The 23,353-nt window shown below is 48.4% G+C and overlaps 1 protein-coding gene and 1 non-coding gene across 2 annotated transcripts in view; both read right to left on the bottom strand.

The window, feature by feature from the left end:
• The window catches only part of LOC128272871 (mpv17-like protein), a 71,068-nt gene that overhangs the window by 29,129 nt on the left and 18,586 nt on the right, over window positions 1-23,353 (bottom strand). The window lies entirely within an intron of this gene.
• On the bottom strand, window positions 17,595-17,666 carry Trnat-cgu (transfer RNA threonine (anticodon CGU)). The gene has a single exon. It is a non-coding gene; the product is annotated as a tRNA-Thr (tRNA).

Raw genomic sequence — 23,353 nt, 5'->3', positions numbered from 1 at the left:
CGCCACAATTATGGCGTTGCGCGCGAAAAATGATTTCGTTTTTACTTCGCCCCACCAGAGCCTGGCCGTTAGAAGGCCGCGCTGGGCGTTTGTTGGGGTGGCCTGGAATTTGGTTTTGGGGGGGGGGGGACTAGAGCTACGTTTCGGGGTTTCCAATGGATGAAGTTTTCGTGCCGACAAATGTGCACCAGAGTATATTCGGCAGCATATTTTATGCTGCACACCAGGAGGTTCCGAGCTCGCTGGAGCTATTTCGCATTCAAATTTATGTTTCCTCAACGGCCCGAACTTATCTGTGGCCCATCCATTCTCGGCCACGGAAGAGCCTAGAGGGTCGGGCAAGAGCAGACGGGAAAGAGATAAAAATGGGCAGAAGCTGCGCCGCTGCCAGTTGCACTGTGCTGAGGTCGCTGGCAATTAGGTTCTGAATTTTGAAAACGACCCAACCTGAGAAACTTCTGCGCAAAACGGTCAAGAAGTTATTTCAGGTTGCACACGTCCCACGCCGCCACCTTTACAGACGTACCAAGTGAGCCACGTTCTTGCATAACTGGCACCGTGGCGAGTTTCTCACGTCCAAACAGCTACAGTGTTTGATAGCGATAAAGAGTACAGTACCAGGATGCTCAATAAGTTTTGCGGTTCGATAAGAAAAACATCACTTTATGGTTTGAAATATTCACTATGATCTCTCTGATCAATACACCTGTTCCAACAAGATTCCGATTAATTCCATCCAAGAGGTGAGAATCTGAAAAAGCTGCAAAATACACTCCACAGCTGTTATGACCTCATCATTTGAAACGCCTTCGAAAGATTATTTTTTTATGCCTGGAAACAGATGGAAGTCGCTACGGACCCAATCTGAAGAGTACAGCGGATGCTGCAACAATTCGAACGTTAATTCATGGTTTTTGCTATTGCCAAAATGCTCTTAGGACACAGTGCATTACGCTGAAGGAAAGGGACTTTCTTCTCAGTCTATTTTCACAATCTTTTTTACTGCAGCTGATCTAAAAGATTGCAGTAATGATCGAAGTTTGTTATTTTATCCCAAACAACTGATGCTCTCGTGGTCTGAAACAGGATTATGTTGATAGACGCAAGACTAATCCATAGTGATGAGTTGACTTCCACATCCACATCCACTTCATCCTTTCGAAAACGTTCTATATATTGCCGAGAAAGTTGCATTCGAATGTGTTTTTGTTCCATGCTATGCGAATGCGGCACCCATTTTGCACAGAGCTGTCTGAAATCCAACACTTATCCAACAACACACATCCAATATTGGTTACACTACTCAATGAGATGCCTAAGGCTTCTAGTAAATCTCTTCCAGCCACTCGACGAATTTCCGGTCTATTTCCTACGATTTCAAGTGTTGTTGTTGTTTTCGGACGTTCTTCATGGAAGTGGATCTTCAATGATTGTACGACCACAGAAACCAATTCAGAAATTCAGCAAGTAAGAAATTCAGTTAAATTCAGAAACCCATCTTTTTACTGTACTAATTGAAGGCGACGAGACCATGTCTACATTCAAGGTTTGTTCATAAATTTCCTTTGTTTATAAACCTTCCAAAAATAAAAATTCAATCACTGCACGATACTTGATTTTTTCCATGGTAACTGATACGATACTGAGATTGAAATGTAACTTCACATATCTCATATGCTCATGATTTAGGTGTTACGTTAGATGTGAGGTTAAGTCTGTCTGCTCACTATGCCGATTTGATATGTCGCGCCAACCGCATTTTGGGCTTCGTTATACGTATGTCATCCGAGTTTCGTGGAGTGACCTGTTTTAAAGTTCTATACTGTTCTCTTGTTCGTCCTATTCTCGAGTACGCTTGCATTGTATGGCACCCCTATCATCAGTGTTGGCGCGACCGCATTGAGTCCATACAACGTAAGTTTACAAGAGCAGCCGTGCACAGGCTGGGTTGGTATGACAACGACAATGTGCCTAACTACAATACTCGTTGTTTGCTGCTCGGGCTGAGGTCGCTTGAACATAGGAGACGGTCAGCTCAGGCTATGTTTGTCTTTAAACTTTTGTGCGGTGCTATTGACGCACCGCAACTACTAGCCAAGCTAGACCTCTGTGCTCCTTCTCGTTACCTTAGACGAAGAACTGACATGGAGATAAGAACTGCTCCACGAATTACTGTTGCGGGACACAATGATCCTGTATTGTCTATGTGTCGTACGTATAATCTCTGTTCGTCCATTGTGGATTATAACATGTCTATTCGTCAGTGTCGTAGTGTCCTTGACCTCGCGTCCTTTTAATGTCTGGTTACCGGTTTTTTGTCTTCGTCTTCGCCAGTCGCAGAGTTAGGCTAGCTAGGGCTTTGTTTAGGTTAGCTAGATTTTTTTTTTCCTTTTGTCAACTAGGCTCAATTGCCCATTGTCAAATTTTTGCTAATAAATAAATAAATAAATAAATATGCTCATATGAAGAGTGTACCAACAAAGTAAATTAAAGCTAGGTAACACGCCGCCTGTTATCGACCGCAAAACCGATTGAACAACCCAGTATGGTGCAAGAAAACATCAAATTGTGATGTTTTGTGATCACGTCGCGATCGGGCTACAGTTGTGTAAACAACATCTGACATCATTATTGACAGCATTGCAGCATTACTTCAACCCGATATTCCTCAAAGTATCTCAAAGTGTATACGAAATCGTTAAACCACAGCACGTTCCACATAAAGTCCGTGCTTTATGCACTTTCCAGTCCACCAACACCATTAATGTAGCCGCCGCTGCAGTTTGGCCTGCAGTCCGCAAGACACCGTTCGACATAATCCTTTCCCGAGAGAGCGGAGAGCCCAAAGCTCCGCGAAGCGTGCTATGAATCATAATTTACGTCACATTTTTCAATTAAAAGAACATTTTTAAGGCACCATAAAACTCATCCTTACTCGCCGCGAGAGCTCCGAGAGCTCCGAGAGCTGAGCTCGCTGTCGCAAACAGCACCTTCCTTTTCTACCACCCAACGTCTGCCTATGGGTGTGTGTGCCGCTTTCCGGTGATTTTCTTTCTATTTTTCCACCACGTTCGCTGTGTCGGATCCCACATGCCACGTTTTCCCGTCGTTCCTCGGGCGGCGCGTGAAGTGTGTTCCCATGTCGTCATTTATGGCGAAGCAAACTCGGCATGACATAAATGGCTTAAGGACCCACCGGGGCGAGCGAAAGGGGAACGCAATCATCATCTCTCGCAGCAGTCGTCAGTAGTTCAAATGCATCCCGTTTCGACCAAAGGCCAGAGCGAGAGAGTGGAACCGCCAGCATCGCAACCCACGGCGGCGGCGGGTGATAAACAAAACTTCCACAATAAATTGTGCTTTTCCGTTCGCGCGCGCCACTCGGCCCACGGCCCACTCGCCCGGGCAAGGATTACACAGTTTACACCGGACGCTCCCAATGAACTGCGCGCCCGGGAACGCCCAGCCTCTAATGCTGCGAGGTTCCCGCGCCAGGGGTGAGGTTTATCGTTTCCTTCTCAATTCTGTCTCCCGTTTACGATACAACTATCTGTTTACCCATTCAGGTCCGTGCCTATCTGCGGGTGACATATTTCATCTTAATTTATCTTCATTCTCCGCTCCGGCACGCCGGTTCCGGGCCCCGCTCTCTCGAGTCCGACGGACGGACGACGGCCAGATTTTTCCATTGCCCTCACTGGAGGTCCTTTGTTATCTGGCCCTCTGTTTGTGTGCCCAGCGCTCAAAAGAAATTGGAACTCGAGCTCCGAAACTCGTTTCAGACCAGAACCACATCCGGAACGGAGCGGAGCGCGTGTACGACAAGTGATTGCTCTTTGGTACCGGAGTTGCGGTTGTTTCATCTTTTTGAAGGCCCAGGACTTCACCACAACAGACGCCCTCGGTGGTCTGGCCGTGCTGGCCGTGCACTGCTCAGTCCAACCAAACTCCTGTATATCCCCGCGGGTCAGACGTGTACTGGACATGGGACCGTTTGTTTCGAAACAGGAATTTGGCATTCCGGCCCGACAAAACCACCCGATTGACCACCTCAAACTCTCGCCCCCATTTTCCAGTACTACTTCTTCGAGTAGTAGATCTCCCAATGACTCCAGTAAACGCTGTTCCAACGAGAGCGCCCTCTGGACGTCACACTGCGGGGATCACCACAAATACTGAGTAATGGGGCGCGCAACATGGTTCCCCCTTGCTTGCAGAGGTCTCCAACATTTCGCAACTAATGAGGTTCCGAGGTCGGCCCTACACACACACACACACACACACGACTCCACAATCGATCATTATTCGTAATTTTATGTCCAGCGAATGGCGGTATGAATTATACATGTCCAGGATGGATGGATTCGGGTGGCTTTCTTCCGCCGCGCGTGTGACTGATGAATGAAAATCAGATAAAGCATTCGACGCAAGAGCAGAAGAAGAAGACGGCAGCAAAAAAAAACGAAACGGGCACGATTACTGCCGATCCCGTGAAAGGGATACCCGCGACACGAAATTGTATAAATTACTCGCCACACCGACCCGGACCCGGTGCAAGCGAATATAAATTTATGATTAATAAATTTATGCTAATTAACCTTTGTGCAGTGTGCGGGCTCGCCGTGGGCTCGCCCGGTAATGCTGCGCCGCCGCCGCTTTGAATAGCTAGTGCCCCTGTCCGGGACGTCCGGAACGTTGGTCGGCCCGCCCGGTTTTTTTTTCGGGATGTGTGGCCACAACGCTGCGTTCCCAACCCGTGAAAGGGGGGTTGTTAGGATTGGATGTTTATTTTTCATCTCCAGCTTAAACCACGTCGTCGTCGTCCGCGTCGTGGCCGGTCCTGGACTTTTATTGGCGAGCCGGCACGGAAAAGGCAGCGCAGGCTGTCGAGGGGGCTTCCTCGGTGTGGGGCGGCCATGTTCATGCGTCCGTTCATCTGGCTCATGGCTTCATTCATCCGTGTAGACTGATTGCTTCCAATTCGCTGAGCCTTGGGCATCAATCATAATAAAAACAAGGGCTTGAATGTCGAGAATACTCTCGTCGTCGTCGGAGAGGCCACGGTGGGCCAGTCGCAGTTTGTGGTCAAGTACCGCGGGGGGTAAGGGAAGCGAGATAGATTCCGCGCTCGGGGCCAGAACGGGAGAATCGGGCTGATTGGCGCTCCGGCGGCCGCTCCGGTCGATGGTAGGCTGATTTTATTTCCTACTTTAGCAATCGATGGGAAGTGATTGATTTTCACCAATCCACCGAACCCGCCCTCCGGCCACCCGCTGGGTCCCGCTGGGTGGAAACGGGCGGTTTGATTGATGCGCATGCGGCAGAAATTATGGGAAGCCCCCCCACCGACCGACGATGGATCGGTTGGCCGTTAAATTAATCTGGTTGAGATTAGGAAATGGCATTCGAGTCGTTTTTCTTCCCCGTTCCCGGGTCGACTCGGCTCCGGGATTAGTCGGCCCCGCAGTAATGCCGCAGTAATAAGGTACGCCAATGGCTGGCCGGTTGGGGGGAAGAATTTTTGGGACCATTAAAAGTGGACCCGATTCCCCGATCGCCACGCACGCCGGATGAAACGGAAAGTGCGCCGCCGTTGCGCGTCCGATTGAACATTTCTTGCGCGCGCATCCAGGAATCCGTTATCTCCTTCAATGATTGATGCACCCCGTCCCAGCGACGTGGCAACGTGTTAGGTTACGATATAATCCATAAATTATTACAACTCCCTTCACGACCGGCCCACGCGCCCCTCCGAGAGTGAATGCGCGTCTGGCGTCGCGCGACGAACACACATTTTAATTTTCCCACCGCGTGCACGTCAATTTTTAATTCAAGCTTCTCTTCTCAAACACAATGTCCCCATAATTTTCCCGCGCCACACACAATGACTCACGCGCTCTCTCTCTGTCGCTCTAATAACGAATATTAATATTTCCTCCGAAAATCAGCTGCGTCCGGTCCGCGATGGGGCGGGCCGGAACCTAACGCGACAATAATGTCGCGTACTATGCTAATGCCTTCGTCTGGCCCGCGTTATTTATGCTTTTCAGCCGACGACCATGCCGGGCCAGACCCGGAACACATGTGCACCTACGAGGGCTGATCAAAAATATTCGCGACATTTCAATTACCGTGAACAAAAAGGTGTGCCTGTTAAAAATTGGTCAAACAAAAAATATTTGTAAATCAGTCGAACATTTTATTAAAAAAACAAGTAATGTGTCTTTTGGAAGCTCATTTTATACAGAACATGTAAAAAAATATCATTCAACCCTCCGTCTTAAGGAATGCGAATGGCCCATTCGTTTCACTCATTTCATCAACTCTTGCACCGTTCTCTTGGTCGCTTTCTTTACTACAGAACACCAGTTGCTATTATTTCCATCTCACTGTTTTACAAGTCTTTTTGAGTCTTTTTTTGTTAGGAATGGCAACAGACGTTTATTTAGGTACTCTCGCACATAAATTTCCTAGTTGATGGTCCCGATCGCGATGTAAAAGCTACTTTTTAAACCATATGAACAGATAGCCAGCCATACGAAATATTTCCTTGCGAATTTCAACAACTTTATGTTCTTGCAAATCTCTCCTACCTTTCCTCTTACAACTGCCGTATAGTAATCCTGTCCAGGAAGCTGTTTAAAGATTGCCTTGACGTAGGTTTCATCATCCTGCACTACGCAGAAAATTTCGTTAACATCTCTATGCACAGATTCCGCGATCGTTTTCTAGTCGACATGTTTTGCTTGTCGTCATAATTTGGAGTCACTACTTTCTTGTAGAATGCTAGCTCGTGTTTTAGTTCATCGCTCGGTTGAAGACGACACTTCCAGCTTGTTTGCGACATCTCGGACGGAGAGTTTGAGATTCCGCTTGAAACAACTGATCACTCGTTTCGTCGTTTTCGCGGTCTCCTGGTTCCGACTTCCACCTGATCTTTCCGTCCGTCGTCGAATGTTCTCCGAATACTTGTAATACATTAGTGACTGTTGATTGCGGTTTTTGATTTTCGATTTTTTAAATGTTGCTACACATGTCAATGACTTATGGTGAAAAGTTTGGCCATTTTGAATGATCGGTCAATTTATGAAAGCTGTTTTGCTTGGACAAGTTTTCGCCTATCGTCGATTTTCGTCTACTCCAAAAGTCATTGACCACTAAGAGCTACTTTAAGTAATTTAACGATGAGGTAATATAACATTTCCATATCGCCCGAGCTTTTAATTTTGCTTTTCACGCAAAATTTGATATAGATTTCTTGCCATCCATTTTTTGGAAGAGACAAAAATCGAAGATAAGCCAAATCTTGCCCAAGCGTAACAGTTGTCAAAAATTGACTGATTACTCAAAATGGCCGAACTTTTCACCATTAGTAACTGACATGTGTAGCAACCTAACGCCATAACAAAAAAATGGAATATCGGATATAAGTAGCCCGCGGAAAATCAAATGTCGCGAAAATTTTTGATTAGACCACGTACACCGACGACAAATTCTTCGTTCGTCGCGAATTCGTCGCAGTTTGCGGTTCTCCAAAAGTCCTCCCAAAACGCTGTTGAATAAAAAACTCGGCACTCAGGGCCCTGGCCTTGCTCGATTCATCAACCAAACCTCCCGATGATGCCGGTTTTCGGCCACATGGCACGCCGCGTTTCGAGGGTGGCCGGGTGCACGTGCACCGAGCGGGAGCGGGATCCTTTTAATCGACAGCAAATTGCGTATCGACGACAGTGCGTGCCACAACGATAATGATGATGTCCGGCTCACGTTCGGAGTGTCAGATAATGGCCCACACGCTGACGTGCACGGCGTTGTTTCCCTTCGGTGAATCAACCACACGGGGCAGGAATTTTTGAACTTTTTATCGAAGAGCGGACCAACGGACCACAACGACGCGCACGTCAGGTTGGGCGCAATTTCTTCCTGCGGGCCGGGCCACTTTTCACCAGAGTTGGTCACCAAATTTTCCCCAACAGCTGGCTGAGCGGCCCTTGGGAACGTGCATCGGTGCTGCCCTGTAATTGTGGCGCAGATAGAAGGTTGCTCTGGCGTCTTAAATGCCACTTCCTGATTGGGAGCATTGTATATTTCTTCCCCCGTGCGGTAAGTAAGTGGCAATGGCGCAACTCGAAGGGGCCTGAGAAGGGGCGCGGTGCGACCGTTTAAGTTGTCGCAATCAGCACACGGCGCAACAACTGCGCGCCGCAAGTAGCAGATGATGCCAACCGGCGACCGGCGAAAAGAAATGGCGAACGACGACTGGGGGGCTTTTGCAACGAACATTTATTTAATTACCGGTGCCTTCCGAGTGCAACATCGAGACATCGTGCTGCAGCGGCCGTGACATTAGACGGAATGTAATCAATACTCGTTCTCTCGAGGAGCTGTTATTAAATACTTGAGGTTTAATGTCGCTCCGGACCGGGCTGGGCACACCGAATTCAGGGAGTGATGCGAGCGTAATTTTAGCTAATCGGCCTCCAACCAGGCACCGTTCGATTGCCTATTAACATAATCAGTCGGTTTGCAGACACTACGCATTCCACGGTGGCTTGGCGGCTACAATGTGTGCGGTCGGCTCCGAACCATTAACAATGCCACGGTACAGCGATAAATAAAACATGATGCGTTACAGTCTCACAGTTAGTTAGTCAGTCAAGAGATTGTTGGGCTCCGGGCCAGAAATGTCGCCGCAGAAAGCGGGGCCAGCGCTCGAATCAGACTCGATGGTTGTGGAAATTGTTAAAACACTAAAATGTACACGACGCCGCTCTAATTACCATAAATTAACGAGCATTGCGAGACAAATTGCCGCGTTCTACGCGTAGTTTTCTGGCTCCTCGGCCGCTGCAGCAACAATCGGCTTGCACCGGGGTGCTGCACATTGTGGTCCGAGGCGTGCGCGGCGGTGCGTGCGTGAATGCGCCGTCGGCTCGGTTTACGGGCCCAGCACCTTTGAAGACCGTTTAGATTACAGGGTTTTAGTATCGCTATAAAATTGTTTGCTCACTGTGGACTTTGTAGTACAGTTGAAGAGGGCTGCAATGGTTCACGGAAGGGATGTTTCGTTCAGGGATTGTTCGATGCCAAAGCCTTAAGATCGGCAACGTACACGAAAACAATGGTGTTTCTTATTTTTTGCTTTCTTTTTTTTTTTTAAGTCCTGAGTTCCGGGATGTTATGTGCCTAAAAGCTATGTACTGTTCTCATGTCGGTCCTTGCCTTAAGAATGCTTGTGTTGAATTGATCGCATTGAGGCCTTATAACGCAGGTTCTCTACGATCGCCGTTCTTAGACTTGGTTGGTCTAAGACGCGCTGCCTTTAACTTGGGCTTCGATCACTCGAGCATCGTTGAGCAGTCGGCTCAAGCTGTTTTCGCAGTTAAGAACTCGACTTCCCGTATTCGCCAATATGGACACGTCTCTCACCGAATATACCAGGCTGTTCAATAAGTTTTGAGCGTCGATAAGAAAAACGCAGTTTTATGGTTTAAAATACACTTTGTTATTCAGTATGATGTCCCTGAACATCAATACACATTATCCACTGATATTCCAATTTATGAATTCCATCCTTGAAGTTTCAATTCTGAATGAGCTGACCTCATTATTTGAAATACGCTTTCCACGCATGATTTTTTTAGGTCTGAAAACAGATGGAAGTCGCTAGGAACCAAATGTGATGAATTCCTCGACTTTTGCCATGGTCATAATGCTCGCGTGACACGTTGCATTGTCCTGATGAAAAAGGATATTTTGTTGTGCAAACCGGGTCGATTTTTACGATCCAGAATTTATTGTTTTACCAGTTTTCAAGTAATCTACAAAATTCCATTCGCATCCCAATATCTGAACACGAACACGTTTCGGAGCCGAAGAACCAGGTCCATATCACTTTTTAGCATCATATATATTTTGATTCAGGATCATGGGGATAGACCCTAGTGATGAGCTGACCTACACACTTCACTTTATCCTTACCCAATACTTTAAACCACTGCTACCCAAAACTTAAAATATTTCTTACGCTGCCCCATGACATGTTTAGGGTTTTACTTTAATTTAAGGCGTTGTTACTGTTTTGGACGTCCTTGACGTGGCTCGTCTTCAAAAGTTATAGGACCATGTTTGTATGCAGCAATCCATCTTTTTACTGTATTGTGAATTTTTGCTTATCTGTATTTTTACTGTATCCGAACACCTTCTTGGGCGATATTTGTTCAAGTTTGATAAAAAAGTATCAGCATCCGCCATAACAGGGCCTGCGTCAGAGTACCGTTAGCCAATGTCTACCAATTAATGTTGCAGTCAGTTCCATACTCTCTCTCTCTTACAGCGTACTTACAAATGCCTGCATAGAAATGCAGTTCTTCATTTTGAATTCATTCCAATAAAATAAATTAATTACCGAACCCGGCGTACTATCTGCAAATGACGAACAGACCTTCGATTTAGCGGGTGCCCCGTATTACAATGCCCACTGTAGCCATGACATGGAGCCCAATCGACTGCAGTCGTTGGTGGCATTTAAAAATATCTTGCACAATGCGTGCCTTCAATTTCCGAAGCACTCCGCTGTGAAAAAGCCAGGGTTGGCAATTAGAGTTGGCTCATGAACATTTCTAACATTCTGCTCTGCTCAATGCCAGACACGCGGAAACACCAGTTTCCTGCGGGCCACGCTCGGTGGTTGGAGGCAACAATATGGAGGTACCGTACCGCCAGTCCTTCAATCAAACGCCTTGTTCGTGGCGGGGCTTCGCTGGTAGCCAGTTAGGTGGGTCGGCTGTGTACTTGAAGCAGAGCCCATAGCACAGTACATCATAATCATCGCCGGGGCCCATCGTAAGGGGTCGGGAAATGCGTCGGAGATGTTATTCAATCCAAACACAAGTTCGGCTCTGCGGCGGGCTCCAGCCATTCATGTTGGTCCAGAGCGTTGGGTGTTGATTTCCCGCGATTACCTCTCGCGATTACTGCCGACTGCGTTTCTGGTGCACGCGCCAAAATTGCCACGATGAGTCTCGCCAGTCCATGTTTTACGTAGAGCTCCTTTACTACACGTTCCGCTGCAAACTTCACACACGCACGCCATAGTGTTGGTTGTGGTGGTTGCCCCACTCACACACACACAAACGGGCCCATACCGGAAAGGGGTTTGTGGTGGCGTTCCCTTTTTTCTTTGGGACATTATCAAATATGCGCCACCACAGCACGACCAGCCCGGAAGTTGGCCCGACGATACTGGGCGCCGGTTAGGGCTTGGGGGAAGGTCTCCCCGATCCGTCCCCGGGGCGTAACCAATCCGGCGTCAATCGGTTTGCAAATCTTGGCCTGCACGTGGGGCGTGCGATTGGTTCGTGACTTTTCCGACGACGACGACGCCGATCGCCGGTTTTTCTGCCGGAACCACCGCCAATGCTAACTGCCGCCAATGCAAAACCCGCTGAAAGCACGCGTTTGTCGTATTTTGTGCCCGCACGAGGGACCTCCAGAACGTGGCCAAGGAGGGCTCGTGCGGGGCCACGTCTATCGTGTTACTTGTGCGTCGCAACGGGGCCCCGAAGTGAACGCGAATTCACGCGAGATAAATGGAGTACTTTATTGTTTTATGGCTTTGCTGCAGTATGGGGCCATCGGGCGGTCTGATAGCCGTCTTCGGGCGGCCCAACAACGGCCCCGACCCAGCCCTCTCCACGTGTCCGCACGTCGCGTACCGGGGCGCGCATTTATCGCGCGCGTTACGGCGCGAGCATGATTTTATTTATGGCCCCGACATGCGATGGAATTGCCGGCCTCCTGTGGCTTGCCTGGCCCAGCCAGCCCTCCGGACGTGCGTGAGGCACACTCGCGCTGTGTGGTTGGACCATCCGAAGAGTAACACGTTACAGATGTGGCACAGCAAGCACAGCAAGAAATGCTAAGTCCCGGCGAAAAAAAGGACCGCTTAAAGGCAGCGTACGATGTTCGAGTCACATTTATTGTTTGATAATGATCGCCGGCCGCAACATGCTCAACATGAGTACACCAAGTACCAAATTAAAGCAGCACGGCAAACAGCCCAAAACGGGTCCACAAGTGTCGCAGAGGAAGTGCCGAGTCGAAGTACCTAAACCCCACCGCTGGTCGGTGCCATCTGTCGATTGATTTTCCGAATGTAAATTTGATGCATTATACGCGATTACTTCGATAGTGCCGAGTCCTGGGCGGCCGGTAATCCCCGCTCGTTACACTGATCGGTTCATTATTCAGCCGCCGCTCGAAACTTCCGGTCGAAAGTTCGAAAGCGTTCTCGCGGCCAGGAATTAATATTCGTCAATGTTGGCTGCCAGGGCGCGCAATCAGCATTATCGTCATCGTCGTCGTCGTCGTACGTAAAATCTGCGTGTACCGCGATGATTGATTTCAATGTTCCGATTGGAAGCGGGAAAGGCTCGCGTTGCAATTTGAGGGTGCCGCAAACAGGCCCTGAGCCCTGGAGGCTTGGAGGACGTGGCGGACCCGGGGCTGTTCGACAAACACAATGTATTGGCCCACGGGGCCACGAGAGTGGCATGATTTGAAAAATGAGTGGCTCTCCGGGCGCCTCCAGGGAGATTCCGGGGTTCGGCACGGCCGGGCCGCGCCAGGCCAGACAGTGTCAATAGCACAGTCTCTGCGTGTGTGTGTGTGTCTGTTATTTATGCTAAGCAAATGCCAGTCCGCCTGCCAGTCCCGTCCGTTCACCACCCCGCCCGTTACGTGCGGTACGTGACATGATAACGACCGAAATTCATACAAATGGCTCCGGCCATGTGACAAACACCGACTGGCGAGGGATTGCGTGAAAGAACTAGGCAAGCGTCCTCCGGCTTCGGCTGGCCATTCGCCGGGGTGCGGGGTTGGCTAATGAAACGCCTAACACGCGTTTGGTCCTTTTTTCGAGCGGAAATGGCACACATTAAAAATGCAGCATGGCCGCAAAATGGTCGGTACCCCGGGGTTGGGTAGAAAGCGGCGGCATACATTGTCCCAACACGGCAATGCCGTGGTTCGCGCCAGCCTTAGTAGGTCGTTTTTCAATGAATAGTTTCTTCGGTGGAAAGCAACACGAAGTTTGGTTCAACTTTAAAGTTAACTAGTGGTAAGATGTTGTTAGTTATTAGTTATAAGTAGGATTAAATGACTCAATGCCACGTGGCATAACATATAATTTAAATAGATTTAAATCGAAACATTTTCATTTCAATTATTTCGATACCTTAGACTTATTAAATAGCTCCAATCCCAATGTAGAATATCTCTGTACTTTTATGTAACCAAGCATTTATGTCTAATAAAGTTCCTATTAAAAAAAGTTAGGTTCAAGAACAAAAAAGATTTCACGGAATACGAGGATGAAGAATTCAATCAAACAACCATCAAAAACATTATTTAAGTCATGTAAGTGATAGCTTTGCTGTATTTAGGTATATTGCAGACAATATTGCCGATTGTCAATGATTTATCATGAGAACTTTTCTGCAGTCTCGGATATTATTTTGTTACAGATTGAATTCAGCTAATTGTAATAAATTGTGTGGGTTCTTTTCGCATGCTCCAAGGTTTATGAATGATCTTTGCTTTTCTCAAGTTTTGGCCAGTGACTTGAAACACGATGACCAGGAAAGGTCACCAACTTGTGGGCTTCAAGTACACAATGCATCCCTGGAGCAGAATGCTGTTGTATTTTGTTTCATGAATGCTGATTTAGGCCCCACATAGCAGAAAATTTCAACTTCTTATAATGAGAGGTGAATCATACCAAAGATTCATCACTCCAGAGCAGCTTTTCTCAAAATTTATTTATTTATTCATAAAAAAACCGTCAACGGGCAAACTTAGCCTAATTGACAATAGTATCTTAACCAAGAGCTTAGAACAAAAGTTAATCAATCAGACGAAACGCAAAAACGAAGCAGGTAACCGAAATCAAAGGAAGACACAGGCGACAGTAACGAGGACACAACAATTACCATGAGGACATGAAAGCAAAAACATCTCTACACCGATCCAGGGACATATTAAAGTCAAGTAACGACGAGAAATTGTTATAAGTGCGACATAGTGAAAGCAACGGGTCATTATGTCCAGCGAGCGACGTACGCGCATCAGTTCTGAGTTCGAGGTTAGGTCGTCTTCTCAAACATCGAACAGGAGCAGAAAAATTGAGACGAGACAGGAGTGTTGGCGAGTCAATACGTGAGGTCAAAATCTTAAAATAAGGGATGCCGGTAGTAAAATACCATACTTTTTTTAATTAGTCTTAGTTTAATGGGTAATTTGTTTGAAAACAGACAAGATTTCACCACATTCTATAGACTACGTCGAGTAAGATGCAAGGGAGGAAGTTCTTTACCTTCTGATTTTAATTTTGGCGAGTGTTTTAGACAGATTGAAAAGCGTTTGTTAGAGAAAATTCACAGTCTCACTCACAAAATCTGCTAGAGTTACTTTATTACAAAACGAAGGAAATTGGTGCGAAAAACAGAAAACTTCAACTAAACTTGTTTTCGCGGTGCTCAAATTCACGTATGGTCATAAATGCCGTACCAGGGATTAAATCACAATGTCATTTAATCGTCATAACTTTACTCTTAGAACCTCAATCTAACATTCAACGTCTCAAAAGAGCGATTCAAAAAGTAGATAGTATTACGTATGAAACAAATCGCTTATGCTTCGTACCCATTGCGTTCGACGATGTTAAACTTATGCACAGGCTCTTCTTCTCTTCTCTTCACAGCATTACGACCCATTACGGGTCTGAGTTAACTAGCTATGGCTAGGAGTTCGCAAAACTTGCCCGGATTGAAACAAATGCTTTTCGCCCGTTGTCGGATTAATAGATGTAATTTTCAATTTATGGCTCCCGGCATATTCCTGGAAGGCTGACGACCACGATGACGCCCGTGAGAATGGGTTTGTATGTTGGGACCCCGTGTTGTTAGGTCGTTATGCTGCCCGAAAGGGCCACTGCTGTTTGTCGATGCGCTGAAACTCGGTACCAGAGTCAGCAAATGGTTCGTGACAGCCGTCACCATCGTGCAGTTGTGTGTTAATGAGCGCCCAGAATGCCGCCGGAAGAAGTGAACGAAAATGCCAAACCAACTGGCGCAAAATGTTTCCACACGGACTCCAGCTGACCATGTGTGGTGTGGCCATGTTAAAACACGGCCATAAAACGGACCGGACGTGGTTTATCCACACACACACACACACACACGGTCCCTGCGTTTGGCGAATGATTGGTGGAGATAATTAATTTGGCATCGTTTTCGCACGGCGCCAAAAGTGGTTTTATCGCGTACTGCGCGCGTACACGGATAATTACCATTTCGTGCGAAATATAAACACGCCAATCTATCGCAACGGAAAAAAGGAGTAGAAGAAACGGCGCGCTCGTCCACGTTTCGCCACGGGTTCCGGCTCTATTGGTTCGCTGCGAGCTGATTGATAAATTGGTCCGTTCGCAACGTCGGCCACAACAATGCGACCGTCACATTATCTCGTTGCCCGCGGGATGATGACGCTGGCCGGCTTCGCATCCGCAGCGTGTATGTTGGCCAACACACACAAACGATCCCAACACCCGAGGTTCCATATGCTGAACCCCCCCAACAGGACAGACAGGCAACAACGGCGAAGCAAAATGGAAGATAAACATTAACGCAAACCGCCGGCGACATCGCCGCGCGGTTCTGGAACTGGCAGGAGACAGGACGCAGTGAGAGGGGGCCTATATTAAAATTAATGACAAAATAATATAAATGTCATAATTACCGGGTCGGGGCAGGGAGAGCGTGAAGCGAACCGGCGGAACCGAACGCGGAGCGGAGACCGCAATCCCGTGCTCCTGGAACGTACTGAACCGCCGACCGAAGGACCGAAAAAAGTCCGGGCACATTTCAGGGTGGCGCGCAATCCACAGAACCGGCTCGTGGGTTTTTCGGGCGCTACCGGAAGGTCCGGATAAAGGAGAAACACAGTGAAAGGCGACGGGGCGACCGCGGTCTTCGAAACCTGTGAAAGCACCACCCAAGAACGCGACCGACGGAACGGAACTCGCGTGGCGTACCAACCCCTTTGATGCCCTTTGATGAAGATGAAACCGCAAATGAATGTTGGCAGAGGAACGGAAAACGCTGTACGCTCAATCCACCGTTCTCTGCGAACCACTTGCCGACGACGATGGGTGGCGGGTGGTGTATGTTTATGCCACTTCGACGCCTTTTCCACCGATGAGAATGGAAATAAGGCGCGAAAGTTGCTCCTTTTAAATAAAGCCGGTGGATTGAGGCTCGCCTTTTCACTCTCTGGGGCTCGTATCCCGAAAGGTACAATGGCACACAATGGTGACAAGTGACAAATCTCCAAGCCGCTGCCGTCTACCGAGGATCGTTAAAATGTTACGCAACCGTGACCGTGAGAGCCCCCCGATGCTGGTCGTTAATGGACGCTCGCTCCTTCGATTGCTTTCGTCGTGACGATCGTGACGGAGTCCCTGTGAGCATGGGTTACTTGGGCTACAAATTAAATTAGTTTACCTACTCCTGCTGCATTGAAGTTTCAGGTCTTTTTACTAGATTGATCGGCACAATTCCATCGGGAATCGGGATCTCGAGACAACGGCAGCAGAAGCGATTGAAAAATGTGATATTTCCCCGTCAACGTCAGCACGCTTGACACATTATGAAAACAAAACACCACCTTCGAACGGCGGCCTCCTTCTCGAAAACGTGGCCCGTTTCGTTACAATCCCCCGCGGTAGTGGTCGTTACTGTAAAAGGCGGGCAATTTGCTTCGCTCCCTCTTGCCGGTGAGCACATGTAACGTGCGCCACCTCGTAACGCAAGAACGTACGCCATTAAAACAATTTATGTGGCGAGCGACTGGCTGCCGCTTCATTGTTTGCTTCCCGTAAAAAGCCTGCCAGCCTGCACTGTTCTAATGAGCCCCGGGTCCGCTTTTTTTCGCTCCCAACGGAGCATGCAGCAAATGCATCATTTGTCACGTCACGATGATGGCGCGACAAAATTTAATTGCATTTTGCTGCCTCGCCGCGCACATGGCCCACAGGACGGACGGACGGAAGGACGGGGCTCCCTGCAGGCCGTGCGCACGTACCACTTGGCAGTCATTCGTTGGCGGTAAGCTAAACTCTGGCCGCGTGGTGGATAAAGTTTCAGATTGCCAAAGTATTCTCGCCGCCGCCGCTGCAGATGTGTTACGTGCGCCGGAAAGAGCAGCGCAGCGACCGGAAGGAGCGTGGTGCGACAAGTGCGCGCACTGTTCTCCCATCACACAACATCAATTTGCAGAAAGAGCAAACTTTGATTGACTTTTCGATTCGTTCCAGCAAAAAACTACCCCCGACATGATGTAGCTTTTCCGTTCGGTAGTTCCTAGAGATAGTTTTTGGCTTCTAAACAAGAAAAGAATGTATGTTGCGACAAACAATTCGTTTTTTTTAATCTACAGTCCATTTGAACATTATTTGTTAGGAAAATAATAAAATAGCAAATTCTGTATCATCCAAAAAAGTCCCAAAAAGGCTCCCGTCGGAAATGTTATGTTGCCTCCTGTGAGGTTTGAACTCACGACCGCTGGTTTACGAGACCAGCGCTCTACCACTGAGCTAAAGAGGCTTGTGGTGGTGGTTGCTTTCAATAGCGTATTAGAAAGCGAGCAAGGCACACGGAGCAGAATATCATCGTCGTTTTTTATTGTGGCAAACGAAACCAACCTTTAACGACTCAATGTTGGCAAGGACAGACAGACAGTATTCAGGAGAACGGATTGCTTTCACTAAAGATAATTACAAAACAATACATTTCACTTTGTGTTTCCCCATCTGCATTCCAGTGCTGTGGTGTGGATGTAGTGGTGATGGCCGTTTTATTCGTATTCCACCGAATAAACCTGTTTTATGTTTGCCTACTCGAAACACTTATTGCCCAAAAGGTTCGATGCCAGGAGGGCCTAGAGTAGCGTGCCAGAAAGCTGAGCCACACACTGGCAGGACGAGAGGGCCCTGGTCTAGGGTAAGCCGCAAGGACTCGCAGCGAATGTATACGCAGCGGTCCCTTAAAGGTCGCGCAAGTACACGTTAAATCAATTATAATCGCTCGTAATTTATTATCGATAAACCATAAATTATAGCGCTCCTTCTTGGCGCGGGCCAACCCCCTAGCGCCCAGCCGCCCGTGTCCCGGGACCGTTTCTGACGACGTGTGCGCTTGTCGAATTAATTCCGATATTTATTAAATGCACTCTCGGTGCGCGGATCCACGGGCCACGAGTGTAGGACGTCCCGGCACGCCATTACCTTGGCAATGTTTGGAACACGATGCACGGCGGCTAATGGTAACATTTCACGCCTCGTTGTTAGACATCCAACGCCGCGTTTGCGCCGCCTTTCCTGGCTTGGCCTTTCCCCAGCATAGTGTCCGAAACGGAAAGGTGAACGACAAAAGCACACACACACACACGGGCTGATCAATTAATGTACGAAGCAGCAGCAGCAGCATCGGTGGTCCGGTCGGATCCCTGGAGCCAGCCGCGGATTCCGCGGGAATGGCCGAGTCCGTACCGCATTAAGCAAATAAAGATAAATTAAGTCGAATGACCGACAACGTAAACATGCGCCCCGCCTCATGTCGCGATCGTGCGCTGATAAACGGCCGAAAGGGCGACGCATCCAGGGAATAGAAGAAACGGGGCAGCCAGCCACGGGGGGGCTCCGGGGGGTTCTATTGCTCCACCGTACTCGTCACGCAGTATTGACAGATCGACGAGTGGATTTTAATGGCGCCATTTGTGTGTTTGATAGCGTGCCTGGGCCGTTCGTTATGAGCCGGGGGATCTATGGGAATGCTTATGCTCGAGTGCGGACATACAGTTGATTGATTTGGCCCGCACCCGGCCCTATAGTCGGCCCATAACAATCGGCTAAACTTTCCTGGACCGCCGGGTCCGTCCGGCAGAGGACGTCCATTTGTTTGCTTCGCCCCGTTGCCGTCCGTCGGTCTGTTATGGCGGTGATCGATGGAAAATGTTTAACATTATCATCTCGCGCGTTGGCCGCAAACCACGCCACCGGCGGGGGGACCTTTCGCGTTCCGGCGGATGCGCGGGCCGGACTAGAGCGATGTACGTTCATTAAATTTAAAATGATTTCATTTTTTCTCCCACCGTGCCTAGGGTGGGATTTTATGGTCTCGCGTGGTGGCACGGAACGAAAACAGGTGCTCCGCGTATGGGAACACAACATCCGTCCGCTTCGTTTGCTCTCGCGCACAATGAATGACTGCATCGTAATTGATGGGCCCTCAGTATCAGCGCTGTATGTCTTCATATTTTCAAAACAACCTCCCCGCGATAAGACGCGCGCGGCAAGAGTACGGATGGCGATGGCATTTGATTATTTGTAAACATGAAAAGCAATAGGATCAATCTGTTTCAATGGAATTCCTCGTGTCTTTGTGGTTGAACTACTTATAAGGCTCCGACGACCGGCCATGAATTTTGCAAAACAATGTTAGGTCATCCGAAAAGTCGTTGCGCATTTTGGAGATAACTTTTTTGACCAAAGTGTGATAACTCAACAGTCGTGCAAAAGCATATGTAATGTTATTATGCTGCCAATAGAACAACAGACAATGCCACCAACTTTAATAAATTAATAAATTTCACTAATGCCAGTGCTCGAGTAAATGCGTTTTCAAAAGGAACTTATTGAAAGACGAATTATGCCTTCAGAATGGTTGTCTCATAACAGTCTAGGTCGTTATTGGTGAAAAACTCTAGCAATATTTTTTCACAATCCTTTCTTGATTTCTATTTGTTATCATTCAGGAAATTTCGTAATGCGCGAAAAGGATGTCAATCGCTTGGTGCAAAATACGGACTATACGGTGGATGCATTAAAACTTCCCAACCAAGCTCCCGGACTTTCTGGCGAGTCACTAAAGACGTGCGTAACATTTCGTTGTCCTGGTGGAGCACAAAAAGTATTCTCTTTGCCGATTCTGGTCGTTTCTGATCAATCTCTAGCTTGAAACGGTGCATTTCTTGATAGTAGAGATCTAACTTTAATTTTTAGCTCAACGGAAGCTACTCATATTAAACTATTCCTTTCAAGTCCCACCATATACCCCGAAGAACCTTCCTGGGCGTTCGTCCTGGTTTGGCCACCGGTTGAGCTGCTTCAGCATGCTTAGATCACAATCATTTTAACACAGTATTGTCGTATGTATCACATTTCTCATTCCCAGTTCCCATCCGTTTATAAAATGGGTCGATTTCCTTCCGTTTGGCAAAAACTTCGCAGATGGCAATCCACCGTGAATCCACCTTTGCGCAAATGGCTTCAAACTATTTGATTGTTAATCTTTAGGTCTTGGTAGATGATCAACTTTGTTTATTTCTGTAATTTTATCGATGTTTTCGGCGACGTGTCTGCCTGTGCGAGGTGCATCTTTAACAGCAAAAATTACCGAAACGGGTCAACGAAACTGCACATTACCTGCTGTTAGAATATGGGCACCATGAACACCATGCAAAATTTCAGTGGTCTAGCTTGAATTTTCGCCATTTTCAAAGAAAAACTGTAAAATGTACCGAATTTTCTCTTTGTTGACTTCCATTGTTAATGCCCTGTACCTCACAAATGAATAGAACAAACAGTAAACAGTGAAAGCATTTTTTTAATCGTAAAGTATCAGCTTTAAAACGAGCCTAAACTTGATACTTCACGAGATATCGATCACTAAAGGCATCTACCGAGAAAATAATGGATTTCTTTTAGACTACGTTAGATGTAGTCTTTATGATGGATAAAATATTGCTTCACAAAACTGTTTCCGACGATGAATTTAAAAAGTTTATCGCACATGATCCACTAAAATTCGGTCACTCTAATGGAATTATGAAATTAAGCACAATTACGAGATGGAGGCGATAATAAAAAAAAACAGTTATCAACGGTCCAATAAACACTGATCAGATATTGTTTTTAAAATAAAAAATTAACTTGATTATCAACGCACAAAGCCTATTTACGTCACCTTGTCGGTGTGCCAGGATGTGCCGTTCCCCAAACGCAATGCCACGGATTTGTGGGCTGTTTATCATAGTTACCCATCAGAGCCATTTTGAGAGCCCGGTTGCTGCTAGCAACGTGACTACCGTACTACGACGAACCAAATTATTCAAAGAAAGCGATTCGTGGGTATCTGTCGTTTACCGACGCGCGGCCCGGAACTCCATAATCCGGCCGCACGCACCGCGATTGGATCGCACGTGGCGTATCATCTTAATTGCTCCGGGCGCCCTCCTGGCGCGGGCTGCCGGTAACGAGATTTTCGCCCAAAAAACACAAAATAGGTATCATCGGCCATCGGCCGTTGCCATGGGCCACCATTGAGGGCGACTCACCTGCGTTCGACTCACCAAGACGTTCGCTCGAAATTGCTCAAAATGCCCCGGCAAACAACCCCGAATTATCGTATGGCCCATGATTGCGGGCTGTGTCACCGGGCTGTGGCAGTGAAATGGACCACCGACCGGGCGAATAAAAATATGCGTCACGTGGCCGGTGAAATGTAGTAAAGACGGGGAGCTCGTTACTCGTCTCGACTTCAATTTGTTGCCATCCATCGCGCCGGCCGATCCGACCGGCGCTGGTAATCATAACATTGCCGAGGACACGCACCGAGGAGCGGGGAATTTCAATTTACACATCACGAGCGCCCATTTCCTCCGACCATGCTATCGCGCTCCGTGCTCCCTTTACCAATTGATAATGGTCAGCCCCAATCGCTGACCACCGACCAGGCACCGAGTGACTTCAAACGCGGTTTCAACATAATCATTCCCATCATCGGTTCCCCGGCCACAATGTGTATCTGGGTCGTCGCGCCACCGTCCATGTCGTTTGTCGCGACCGTGTTCCGGGCGTTCCGGCAGTTTATCGGCGTCGGCAGGACCGCGCGGCAGTTGTTGACACCGCGTACACCGCGGCCCGGGCCCGGACTGCTAGTGGTTTCTATTTACAATCCCCGGCACTAATCCGGGCGCTGCCACTGCGCTAAGTGCAATTTGTTGCCATAAACTGTTAGTAAACAATCGTTACGAACCCGGCCCCGTTGTGGAACCGTTGTTACAGCCCCCTTCAGAGAGCTCACGGGTTCATTTGAACGAGCGATAAGTCATGGGGACAGGGCTAGGCTAACCCACATCCTAGGCTTCGTTGGTCAGCGACAGCGCCGGCCTGATGAGTAGTCGCATTACCGAGTAATCTTTGTCCATTTAAAGCCCAATCGCATTGTTTTATATGATCACAGAGATAAGTTTAGTAAAGCGCGGCCTCGATGAAGTGAATCATAACTGATCCGCATCTGGCATCTGGTAATCTGGGATTCGCAGGGGGGGACAGGAAAATCGATACATGCCATGTTGCCGAGCGCACGTTCCTGGCCTGTGCATCTCCCCCCACCCCGCCAAAAGCGTCCGGTAATCGTTGTTGCAACCAGAAAAGCTGTCCAAACTGTGGAGAGATTGACAAGCGCTGGTGTACTTGGTTGCCGGGCGAATGTGGGGAGTCCTCATCCGACCTCGCCCAGCCGCCCGTGCCTGTGATGATGTGAAGTGATTACTGTTCTTGACGCGCAGGACACACGGCGAGAGGAGGGCGGCCAACCGCGGCGGGCGCTTTGGTTCGGGCACGTTCGCCACCTGCTGTGAGTAAATTTTATGCTACACCAAGAGTAACAGCATGCACGAGGCAGAGTGTGGCTGGCCCGGGCTACAAACGACCCGGGAAGGAAATTATAAATAATGGGCTTTGAAAATATGTATTTCCAATGTTATTATTAGGACCCGCGGCGCAGCGCCGGGGGAGGCCTCCGCACAATGCTGATGAGTCGTCATTTTTCTCCGGTGTCCGGTGGTCCGTGGTTCGTGGTCCCGGCTTCCCGGAACAATGCTGGCCCGTGGCGAAGGAAGCGATCGGTTCGTCATCGGCCATTACAATTGATTTCACAATGAGCGCTGGAAGAGGCAGTGCCTGCCCAGGAGGGTGTTCCCAGTCCAACGCCCTGGCAACATCGCCCGGGACTCGGGGCATTTGTCGCAGCGTCGCACGGAAAACTTCAGCAAGCATAAAGGGCGAAGGGACACCGGAAAGTAAACGGAACGGATGGACATTCCGACGAGCTAAAGGTTGTGCCGGGCACGGGCTGACCTTCGGTCCCGCCCCGGGGAGGAGGGATCTGTGCAAATACCGCTTCCCGGTGCCGGTCATTGCGCAGTGACATCGCTCGAGAGGAATGAA

This window comes from Anopheles cruzii, chromosome 3, assembly GCF_943734635.1.
Source record: "Anopheles cruzii chromosome 3, idAnoCruzAS_RS32_06, whole genome shotgun sequence".
Classification (NCBI taxonomy): Eukaryota; Metazoa; Arthropoda; class Insecta; order Diptera; family Culicidae; genus Anopheles; species Anopheles cruzii.
This window is presented reverse-complemented; position numbering and strand designations above follow the sequence as displayed.